The sequence below is a fragment of the Cololabis saira genome, chromosome 15 (genome assembly GCF_033807715.1).
Source record: "Cololabis saira isolate AMF1-May2022 chromosome 15, fColSai1.1, whole genome shotgun sequence".
NCBI classification, from domain to species: domain Eukaryota; kingdom Metazoa; phylum Chordata; class Actinopteri; order Beloniformes; family Belonidae; genus Cololabis; species Cololabis saira.
In genome coordinates, this window is record NC_084601.1 from 37,800,232 (window position 1) to 37,813,003 (window position 12,772).

Here is a 12,772-nt window from a genome sequence, read left to right on the forward strand (position 1 = left end):
TTACAACCGTCTTAGTGAACAAAGACTCACAGATCCAGGCGCGTCAGGCAAATCAATATTACAACAATGCATCCCGCACTAATTTTGATCTATTTTATACTTTAGATTTATATTGTTTAGCATTCATTGGTGACAGCAAAGGGGAAAAAAAAGAATATATGCTTTATGCATTACGCACAAATAAAACGATCATCATAATATCATTTATCATAATTTGTCTGCACACATCCCACATCTGCGTGCACATATGAGATAATGTACCACACTCAAAAATGCTTCAGGGCCCATCAAAGTGGTCTTCAACCCTGGTCCTCAGGACCCCCTGTCCTGCATGTTTTAGATATTTCCCCTCAGAACCCTGATAAAAATGACTGTCATTAACAGACTTGTGCAGACCTGGATGAAAACCTGATGACGACCATTCATTAGAATCAGGTGTGAAGATGCAAGGAAACATCTAAAACATGCAAGACAGGGGTCCTGAGGACCAGGGTTGAAGACCCTGCTGTAAACAATCATGTATTGTCCTGGTGGCGTTTCAACTTTAATCAGGCTGTAAATCTCCAACAATGTAGTCCATTATCAATGTTTCTACCTGTTGCAGGGAAATCCTCCCCCTGAAGGTTCAGCAGTGGGACTGGGGTTGTTCGGGGCTGTTGGGTCTTCTTTCTGGGAACTTTTTTGATTGTCAAGGACTTGCAGATATTTCCTCACACTGGACTGATGCTTTAACTCCACATGACGTTTCAAATTTGAAGTTGACGAGGCAGACGTTCAGACTTGTTTTCTCAGCGCAGGTGGACATAATTTGCACAGAAAGGTCAGATTTCTACCATCGGACTCCTTGGGAGACGATGTGTAAAATGCCGGATAATGATAAACGGATCATCATCTGACGGCTCGCTGACGCTGTGTCTGCAACGTCTCTCTTCACCTGTCAAGGCTGATTTATGGTTCCGCGTTACACCAACGCAGAGCCTACGCCGTAGGCTACGGCGTCGATTTAACGCAGAACCATAAATCAGGCATCATTCGTTAGGCTGCAATGGGCTTGTCGAGTATTTTAAATGTGCGCGCCGCCAGCTGGGGAAATGAGAAAGATTATTCCGTAATACCTAAACAGTGAAGCTGAAACTCACATAATCTGAACAGTTCAAATTCCAGTTCATGATCTGCAGAATGAACAAGTTCATGTTCAAGTTCTTTATTTGTAAATATGTTGCGTTCAGTTCAACGTTCTCACAGAAATGAACGTGTTCAATGAACGCGTTCATTGAACTCGTTCATGCACAACACTGCTGGCTGCACTGCGTTCTTACGCAGTGGGGAGCTTGAGGTGGTGGGGGACGGCACCGGACTGAGCAAGGCGTCGGTGTCACGGAGTGTGGCAGCCGTGACACCGATCCTCCTGCGCCGTGCCCGAGTGCACATCTAGATGCCACCACAAGGGAGGAGATCCGCCAGGTCCAACAAGGATTCCACGCCAGGGCTGGGATCCCCCGGGTGATTGGTGTTCAGGAGCAGCGCTGCGTGTCTCCACACACCCGCACTTACAACGTTGATGAATGCAAGATTCTGTTTAATAGTGAAAAAGGTCAAGCAGCTAAATAAACTTCAGAATATTTTTTTGAGGTGAAGGATTCTGTTTTACTAGTCAGGAGGATACAGTGTGGTCCTATATGCTGAATGATCGTTAAGTTAATTTCTCCTTTCGTCCATCTTTCACATTTAATAAAAACAATACATTTCCTCATTATTCTCTTACCAAGACTACTTCTTATTTAGTTGCAGTCTTGTTTTCATCATGAAAAAGGGTCATTGAAGTATATTTATCATCTTAGTTTTTCATTATAACACACATAACGCACATGCAGCAGGGAATTAGTGCGTTAGGTAGCAGTGCTGTGTGTGAAAATGTGCTGATAGTGATCGGTGATTGATTTGCCTGGCATCGATTGATTTGGTTTCAGAACCGGACAGCTCCTCCAAAGAGCGTCTGAAAGAGCGAAACTAAAGAACGGTGTTAAGGTGGTTACCAAGGTTGAGATGGAGATGGTTGTTCATGCTTTTATTTCTTCTCGCTTAGATTATTGTAATTCTCTTTTTACCTGTTTAAATCAGACCTCCTTAAATCGTCTCCAAACTGTCCAAAATGCAGCAGCCCGGCTTTTAACTAGTAGTAATAAGAGAACACACATCACTCCAATTTTATCCTCTCTTCACTGGCTTCCCATTAAATTTCGCATCCATTTTAAAATACTGGTGCTAACTTTCAGAGCTTTGCATGGCCAAACACCACAATACATCGCTGACCTCCTCCTACCTTATGCGCCAAATCGGGCTCTTAGATCAGCACACCAATCATTACTGTCTGTCCCTCAAACTCGTTACAAATCCAGAGGTGACCGTGCTTTTCAAGCTGTTGCGCCAAAATTATGGCATGCTCTCCCCTCACAACTGCGTTCTCTGGACTCTTGTGAAGGCTTTATGAAGCAGCTGAAAACGTTTTTATTCAGACAGGCCTTTGGTTAACCGTTTATTGTGTCTCTGCGTTGCTGCTATGTTTTTAATTGTGCGTTGCGACTATGTTTTTAACATGCCAGCCCAGTGCTGTTTTCTGTACCTTGTTAATTTTATCTAGGTTTTTATATATATGTATACTATTGGTATCTTTTCTTTTTAATATCTTTTAATTTGTGTGCCTTTTTTTAAATGTAAAGCACTTTGTGATTTTATATCTGTGAAAGGTGCTATATAAATAAACTTTACTTACTTACTTACTTACTTACTTACTTACTTAAGAAGTCATCTGGGAAACACCCGTATCTTAGGGTTCTCTCTTAGCTGAAACCTTCTTTGAACCTCTCTTAAATCCTTAAGAGAGGTTGGATCTGGGAAACCCGGCCAGTGTGTTCTGCATGAAGCTTCAGTTTGTCAAAATTTTTACAAATTCAGTATAGATTTTTTACTAGCAAGAAAAAATGAAATGCCCCTCTTAACACCACAGTTTCAAATAAATCCTGTTTAACACAACACCCTGTTCTGTGCTCATTAACATGAACCAACCCATAATTTCTTGTTGATCTTGAGGAAAACACGTTGCTGCAGATATGTGGCTGTTCTGTCTTCCAGACCAGATGACAACAGTCCACCCACTGAGATGATGTGCTCCACAAAGGCTTGTGAGGCATTAATTAGATCGAGTGCCACAGGAGCAAGTTTTGGATGGACAGCGTGTTTCTGGAACAACACCCTGTTTGACGTCGTCGCCACACATACAGCTCCATCAGGCTCATTTGTCAATGACACATTGACTTCCATACAGGAGGCAAGGAAGCTGTATTTCTGAAGGACAGCAGGAGGGGAGTGTGCTGCTGTTTGAGTGGCAATGACATTACCCTGAGAAGGAGTTACTGTGTTATACTGAGCTGCCAGGTTCTGCACTAAAGACTGTGCTTCCCTCCTCAGTGGCACCATGTCTGGTGTTTGAAGAGTCAGTGAAACCGTTGGATCCAGTAGGCAGGCTGCTGCTGGTGTGGCATCAAACTGTGGGGAAAGAGGGCTAAGAACAGCAGCAAAATGTTCTCGCAAGGACTTCAACAGCACCTGAGCTGACCGCTTCCCAGCAGCAGCAGCCTTGCCATGGCTCGCTTTGAAGAAATTCCAGGTGCAATTCTGAAAGGCTCTCTTGCTCAATTCAGTACTGTACAAGAAGAAATTACCCTTCTGTCTGTACTGAGTACATGAGCCATCGCTGAGGAAGTCACTGAGGAAGTGGACCACAGACACAGATGGATGATGGGCTTGTACATAGTCTAGTACTGGCTCAAGATGTTGCCAGATGGCCGGGGGACCTTTTTGCTTGGATGTGCATATTAAAATGTGCATATTATGTAAATACTATTTGTAAGAGAAGTATATTTTCATGTACACTTACTTTTGTCAACCCTGTTACCCTAGAATGGTAACAGGGTTGACGAAAAATGTTGTTGGCAGCCATTACTAGCCATGTGGTAAAGGTAATGACACCACATGGTGTGCATTTCTGAGAGACTTAAATGTTGTTATATATGCACATTTAAAAGTTCAAACAAATTACTTTTTAACATATGTTTTTGTGGTAACAGGACTGACACAACGAGCTCGTCCCCCTCTGTCAGACATTGCAAAACTCAAAGAAAATTCATTAAAAGAAGAGGACACTTACTGGTCTTTTCACCATCAACTTCATAAAAGGCAGATGATGTCACTTCCTGGAAATGATGCAACTTTCGGAACAGTCCATTGTGTCTGAAGGCAAGTATGGGTAACTGCAGGCAGGGAGGGGGGGCGTGGTGCAGGGAAGGGGGCGTGGTGCGAGGGGAGTGGGGGCGTGGTGAGAACTGCAGTGGGTGTGCTGCGATCCAAGCCAATCAGTGGGTTTACAATGACATCTCAATTTTGTATTATATTTATCTAATTTATTATAACTATTTCCATTAGATAATTGCGGATTCATCCAAGTATGTGTTTATCTATAATATATAGGCTACTGCTAAATGCCTAAATTGTAAATTGTGTATATATATATATATATATATATATATATATATATATATATATATATATATATATATATATATATATATATATATATATATATATATATTTAGACGTTTAATTCAGAGCGATTTAGGCCTACTAAGCAAGAACAAAAAATACATCAGATATGCTAAGTAGTATAACAGTGTCAAATATTAATTATACGTAAGGGTTAGTGTATCACGAAGATCTGTAATGATACTAAGCATATAGTAAATAGTGCTGTGCCTATATAAAAGATAAAAGTTTACGTGAACTGTGTGTGTGTGTGTGTGTGTGTGTGTGTGTGTGTGTGTGTGTGTGTGTGTGTGTGTGTGTGTATTTGCCTACTATCACATATTCATGCATTATTAATAGTTCCATGCATTTTTAGTGGTGGTGTATATACATGGTTATTAAAAATGAGCTTATAAGAGGTGACCTTAAAGTGGATCACAAAGATGAAAGAATAAAATGATAAACGGTCGGGAAATATATGTTCCCCGCGTTTGAATTTCATTGGGCGGCTTGGTTTGCGGTACGCCCCCCTGTGATGTCACTCGCTACTCCCTGCCTGCAGTTACTCATGACTCTCTGAAGGGGCGTTTTCATTAAAAGTAACAGGGTTGACGACAACCTGGGGACCTCACTAAATTGTTGTTTTTTTCAATATTTTAAACATATTAAGAATAAAACTCATTCATGAGTAATGAAATGACACTTCAGGCTTTATATAAGTTTAAGTTTTTATATAAAGGTTTGACTTTTTTGGCCTCAATAGCTGGTGAATGTATAAAAATCATACTCAGGGACAGGTCATTTTTACAGTTTTTGCAAGATGCTTTGCACAAAAAGTGTTTAAAACTCTTTAAAAACAAAACAAATATTAATTTGTTTTTATGTTACAAGACATATCATGTAAACTAAATTATGATTACATTTTTTTTTTATTGTTTATTCAGATTTACAGAGCAATTTTGTTCAAGGGACACAAAATGGCACGTTTTCGTATAATGACCCAGTCGTCAGCAAGTGTGTCTCAAGGTTGAGCAGACATGGCACTGGGGACTGGCTGTCACACTGAAGCTGATCTGTGTGAATGGCAAAGGGCTCAAGCAGCTTAGCCCAGTCGCTTGTGAGAAGCATCTCCATGCCCAGCTCCTCCAGTACCTGGTCAAGTTCAGTTCTGATCTCCAGCAGCCTTCTCAGCATATCAAAAGTGCTGTTCCAACGTGTGCTACAATCTCAGACATGACTTTTGCCACACTTTTTGATCATTGCTTCATTTGCCACCGATGATTTCCTCACTGCGTGTACCAGCTTCCTTGCTCTTGATTTGAGCGAATCAGCATTTGGGTTCATGACAGCTTTCAGGGCATCCTCTAGAACAGGGGTCGGCAACCCAACATGTTGAAAGAACCTGAGCACAACCAGAACAATACCAGAGCGAACCAGAACTACCAAGAACACAACCAGAAACACCCTGAATACAACCAGATCCATCCCAGACAGAAACAGAACTACCCAGAACCAGAAACACAATGGATAGAACCAGAACCACCCCAAACACAGCCAGAACCACCCCAGACAGAACCAGAACCATACCATCGTCTTGACTAATAAATCTGATTTCGATTTTAAACGGATTAATCGCACAGCCCTACTACATTGCACTCTATCTGTACCTGCCTTACATTATTAAAAACACTCTATCAGAGGCCAGGTATATCTATCTAAGACCCCCCCCCCCCCCCAAATGAAGCTACACTTGTGAGCACTTTGGCAATGCCACAGATTCAGGAAGCCAGGACCAGCAACACAGGCAACTTGTGCTGACGCAAGGAAATACATCAGCTTCATCATCACCTGTTGAGGGACATGTGTCCAATCTTCAGAGCATTGATCTCAATCCCACTGAGGAGCAAGGCTTTGCTGGTTTGTGACAATACGTGTACATATCTCAATCTATTTTAGGAGTTTTTGTTGCCTACATTAATTGGATAGTAGATTTTATTATTCTTTATTTCGTTATAGATTGGAAAAATCATCCAAAAGAAGACCTTTTAGATCAACATGCCAAACGAAACCACTAAGCATCACCATGGATCTTGGAGACTGGTCAGAGGAAAGGGAAAGGCCAGTCCTTCCCTTTTACAAGATGGCTCAGGTTGGGTAGGCTTCACCTTTGACAGTAGGCTACGGTGTGACTCGGCAGTTCTTTGCAACAATAATGTCCAAACTTCAGTATGGTTTGGAGATCAACTTCAAAATTTTAATTTTTATTCCATCCATTTGTTTCAGTTGTTGCTTTTCTTTTAGATATACTTGTTTATGAACAAGTATATCTAATCATCTAATAATCATCTAATACCTCAGGTTCTGTGTAGCTTGGCCGAAAACAAATATGTTTCCAGACCTGAGCAGTAATCCTGGCCGATTCCTAAGACAGCAATGTGAATACCGCTGTTTTAACCAGTAGCCTGTTCTTAGTAGACTCAAAGAAAAAATAATCCAGAATATCCAATGCATGCTCAGTACTTGCTTTATCAGGGCTGTATGTCAGGAGAATATCTGTACTTTGCATTCCTATCAGGTTCTCCAGCCCAAGATTTCTAGTCAATTCAATTCAATTCAATTTATTTGAACAGACAAAAACAAAAATCAACAGATTATTTAAATGTCAGTTTCCACAGATTCTCCTTGGAAAGACGAGGATCCTGCTCCATTTCATCCTTGATCTGCAAATAGAAATATCATTTATTTTCCTGCTCCACTAACACAATTTTATTTTGTTGCCATTGATGAATATATAGACATTAAGATAGTGAATGCTCGGATGCTAGATAACTTTTTCTCACTCTTCTTTCTGTTTCCCACAGGATTAGTTGATGTGCACAGATGATATTGCTAGAGGACATTGTAATAAAGCCAACTTTTACACCAGATATGCCTCTTTTTTCAAATTGTTCCCCTTTGGAGAGGTCAGAGTGGTTCAAACACTACACTGATTACATATTAAAGGTTTAAGAAAGAAAAATAACTTGTTATTTGACAATTTCCACCTGTTTCAAGTAAATGTTCACTTGAAATAAGTAGAAAAATCTGCCAGTGGAACAATCTTTTTTTGCTTGTAATGAGAAGATAAATCTTGTCTCACTGGCAGATTTTTCTAGTTATTTCAAGTGAAAATTTACTTAATAAACAGGTGAAAATTGTTAAATAACAAGTTATTTCTCTGGTAATGACTCTTGTTTTAAGTGTAATGAGATTTTTTGACTAAAAATGAGACATTTTAACTAGAAATAAGACAAATATTCCCGGTAAGATTTTGAGTTTTTGCAGTGAAGTCATTGCAGGGTATTTAGACTTTCTTGTAGACTTGAAATACAACTGATCCCAGAAATGACTATATTGTCTTACACTGTAAAAACTCACCTGTTTCCACCTGTTTCAAGTAAATTTCCACTTGAAATAAGTAGAAAAATCTGCCAGTGGGACAAGATTTATCTTCTCATTACAAGCAAAAAAAATCTTGTTCCACTGGCAGATTTTTCTACTTATTTTAAGTGAAAATCTACTTAAAACAGGTGAAAATTGTTGTTTTTTCCAGTGATGAGTCTTGTTTTAAGTGTAATGAGATTTCTTTGACTAAAAATGAGACATTTTAACTAGAAATAAGACAAATATTCTTGTTAAGATTTTGAGTTTTTGCAGTGCATTAATTTGTGTTCCCTCGCCCAAGTTTAGAGTCTCAATACCCTCTAAACATGTGGACATGTGGTTATTGAAAGGTGCATTGTTACAGCATATGATTGTGGTTATTATTATTATTATTATTTAGATAATAAATAATTAGATATTACCTTTACTTATCTCATGCCAAATTGGAAGAAGTCTTTTAAAACTTAATGTTTGATATCACTGGTATTTGGAGTTTTGTGACCAATAGTAACTCAAATCTCTATTGTAGTACAACATAATAAGCCACACAGCAAAAATTGGCACCAATACTGTGCAATTATGGTAACTTTAATTGGATTGCAAAATAGCCACCAAGCACGAAGCTTTAGATGCATGGCACACTTTGTAATGTCATGCAGCATGAGCCATAATGACATGTGTAATTGCCTTATTAACATGTTAAACTATTGGTGTGAAAACAAACACATGCAAACATGCACACACACGCTGGCGGGGGAGGAGAGTAAATGGCATGCAGTGTCAAAAAGCACAGTTGTATTTTTTATTCTCAGAGTAATCAATCACTGTGCAATAATAATAATAATGATAATAATAATAACCACAATCATATGCTGCAACAATGTACCTTTCAATAACCATGTCTACCTCACACGCCCTCACCTTTCACTTTTTAAAAAATTGTATATTATGTTAATAAGAGCTGTATACCGTAGATTCTGCACTAGTGGTTGCCAGTTTTCTCTTAATTTTTCCATACTTACTGTGTTATGTAGTTCAATGTTATGTTATGTTTAATTTAATGTTTAGAACCAACTTGTGGTACATTTTTTCCTTTAATATTATTTCCTCTTTTGTATTGCACCAATCACCACAACAAATTCCTTGTGTGTGTTAAAGGAGCTGTATGTAAGAGCAATAATAAAACGAATCATAAAATGACCCCGATATGTCAACAGACATTTAAAAATCATGTTCATTTCAAATACTTATGTCACTGACAACAGCACTCAAGCCAGGATATTCCAGTTTAAAAAGAGGAGTTGCAGCCCTCAACTGATGTTTATGTTGTCATTTTTTGTTTTGGCCTGAAGCTCCACCCTCCACCTATCTCCCAATCACCAAGTCAGTATTGTTTCTGAAGCTCCACCCTCCACCTATCTCCCAATCACCAAGTCAGTATTGTTTCTGAAGCTCCACCCTCCACCTATCTCCCAATCACCAAGTCAGTATTGTTTCTGAAGCTCCACCCTCCACCTATCTCCCAATCACCAAGTCAGTATTGTTTCTGAAGCTCCACCCTCCACCTATCTCCCAATCACCAAGTCAGTATTGTTTCTGAAGCTCCACCCTCCACCTGTCTCCCAATCACCAAGTCAGTATTGTTTCGGCATCCGGGTTGCCAGCTCGGCTCTAATTATCGCAGCCATGGCAGCCTACGTTCCTGCTGCATTCTGCAGCCTACCTGGCAACCTCTGGTCGGGGGGAGGAGGGGGAGGGTACACGCCGCTCAACAATATTTTGAAAGTGACTGCAGTACCAGTTTTGGACATTTCTTACAGACGGCTCCTTTAAACTACTTGACAATAAACAGACTCAAAAGGTTCCATATAAAATACATAAAAATACATACAAATTACAGGTCACACATTAAAATACATGCAAACATCTGCTCCAATGTTTCCACAGTCCAGATGTGTGTACCTTGTATCACTCCGTTTGATGTTAGTGAGTGCCGTTAATAGACAATTTTCTGACTCATGGAGTCGACACATAAATTTCAACATAAAATTCCTCAGCAGAGCATGGAAGGTGGGGACATAACAATTAACAAATAAAGTGCTTGCACTTGTCCATCTTGGAAGCTTAAGGAGGATCCTGAACGCATCATTATATGCTACCTGCAACTTCTTCATAAATGCATGCATAAATCAGAATCAGCTTTATTGGCCAAGTTTAATCATTGTCCAACAAGGAATTTGACTCAGTTTTTTTCGCTCACTGTACCCAGATTTAAAAATAGAAAACAGTTAATAAACAGATGTGGTACTTATTAACATATATACAATCAAAAAACTGAAAGCTGCAGCAGTATGAGGTAGAAAAATGACGACTCTAAATAAAATAACATATATACATTTTTTTTTTGTGAAAAAGTGAAAGGTGCAGCAGAATGAGGCAGACATGATTATTGTTGGAAGGTGCATTGTTGCAGCACGTGATGCACCTTCCAAATATTATATTATTTATTTATGTTTTCAGTTTTTCACGTTGTCTGTTGGAAAATAAATACCTTCAGATGTCAGTGGAGCGTTGTCTATCTACCATTTAAGAAGCTTTAGGAGCAGTTACACTAATAATCTAATAATGAGCTGCAAACATGAAGGTACGCACGTTCACTTCCATGCATTCACTGCAAAAACTCAAAATCTTACCAGGAATATTTGTCTTATTTCTAGTTGAAATCTCATTACACTTAAAACAAGAGTCATTACCAGAAAAAGAACTTGTTATTTGACAATTTTCACCTGTTTCAAGTAAATTTGACTTGAAATAAGTAGAAAAATCTGCCACTGGGACAAGATTTATCTTCTCATTACAAGCAAAAAAAATCTTGTTCCACTGGCAGATTTTTCTACTTATTTTAAGTGAAAATCTACTTGAAACAGGTGGAAATTGTTGTTTTTTCCAGTGATGAGTCTTGTTTCAAGTGTAATGAGATTTTTTTGACTAAAAATAGGACATTTTAACTAGAAATAAGACAAATATTCTTGTTAAGATTTTGAGTTTTTGCAGTGCGTCGGTGACAGAAACGCAACAGTGAGAATAAAAGCTAAGGCTTCCAGACAGCAACACTGACCGAGAGACAAGAAGCAGAGTTGAAGATGTTATGATTCTTGTGTTGTAATTGATGCTATATAAATAAAAACTGAATTTTGAATTGAAATAGTAATTCTTTCACTCCATCAGTCAATAGGGGGCAGGACTGACAAAAGAAAGAGTTCCATCCATCTTTCTGTCATTCAGTGATCCCCCTATGGGTCAGTGATGATCATTTCACACCATCCATCCACATCTTTGTCAGCTTCTTTCTGTGTATTTATCACTGACTTAATAAAGAGTCAACAGTCTGAATTCCAAGGATAACCTTATTGCAGTCACAATTAGCAGCTACACTGATACAAATATTGTGCTTGATCTACTTAAAAAAAATAAGTCAACTTGCACGAGATTATTATGTAGATCAAGAAAGACTAGTCTTTGTATAAACTACTTAATTTTATGTATGTAAATAATACATTTTTGTACAGTCAACTTAATTGTGTTAAGTTTACTTTATTTATCAAAATTAAGTTGACTTTACTTGCAAATGAATTTTGTTCATCTGCCAGTGGGACAAGATTTATCTTCTCATTACAAGCAAAAAATATCTTGTCCCACTGGCAGATTTTTCTACTTACTGAAAATCCACTTGAAACAGCTGAAAATTGTTGTTGTTTTTTTTTCCAGTGATGAGTCTTGTTTTAAGTGTAATGAGATTTTTCTGACTAAAAATGAGACATTTTAACTAGAAATAAGACAAATATTCTTGTTAAGATTTTGAGTTTTTGCAGTGCACCGATAAAGTTTGACATCTAAGAAGCCTCTTGTGTCCTATTATCCAATTCTTTGGACCAGAAATTTTCACTTGAAATAAGTAGAAAAATCTGCCAGTGGAACAAGATTTATCTTCTCATTACAAGCAAAAAAATCTTGTTCCACTGGCAGATTTTTCTACTTATTCTAAGTGAAAATCTACTTGAAACAGGTGAAAATTGATACATACACATATGTAGGTACTGTATGTATGGGTGTATGCGTATGTATGGGTATACATATATATATATGTGTGGTGTGATTATGTGGGTAAGTAAATATATACATAGATATAGAGCAGATACAGAGTATAGTGTAAATAAAGTATATTTATATAAATATTTATATGGGCATGTGTGTACAAATATATAGAAATATTCAACTATGTGTATGTATGTATGCATGTATAAGTATGTGTGTGAGTATAATTACAGTATATAATAATAATAATAATAATAATAATAATAATAATAATAATAATAATAATAACAATAATAATAATAATAATAATAATAATAATAATAATAATAATAATAATAATAATAATAATAAGAATAAGAATAATAAGAATAATAAGAATGATAATACTGTTATTTAGCAGTGTGAGTACAGTGTGTGAGTATTTATAAATACAGGTTAAATGATCAGTGAACGGGGGTAGAATTAAAGAAGTTTACACTTCTTCCTACTCCTTTTTTGGCACATGTAAATCAGGATAGCAAGTTTTAAAGGATGAAATTCTTTGTTTTGTTGTTTTGTTTTCTTAAACTTTCTTAAAAGTGTTGTTTCTTTTTTTTACATGTACAAAAATAAAAAAAATCAAATCAAATCAAAATTGTTGTTTTTTTCCAACTGTAATGAGATTGTTTTTGTTCTA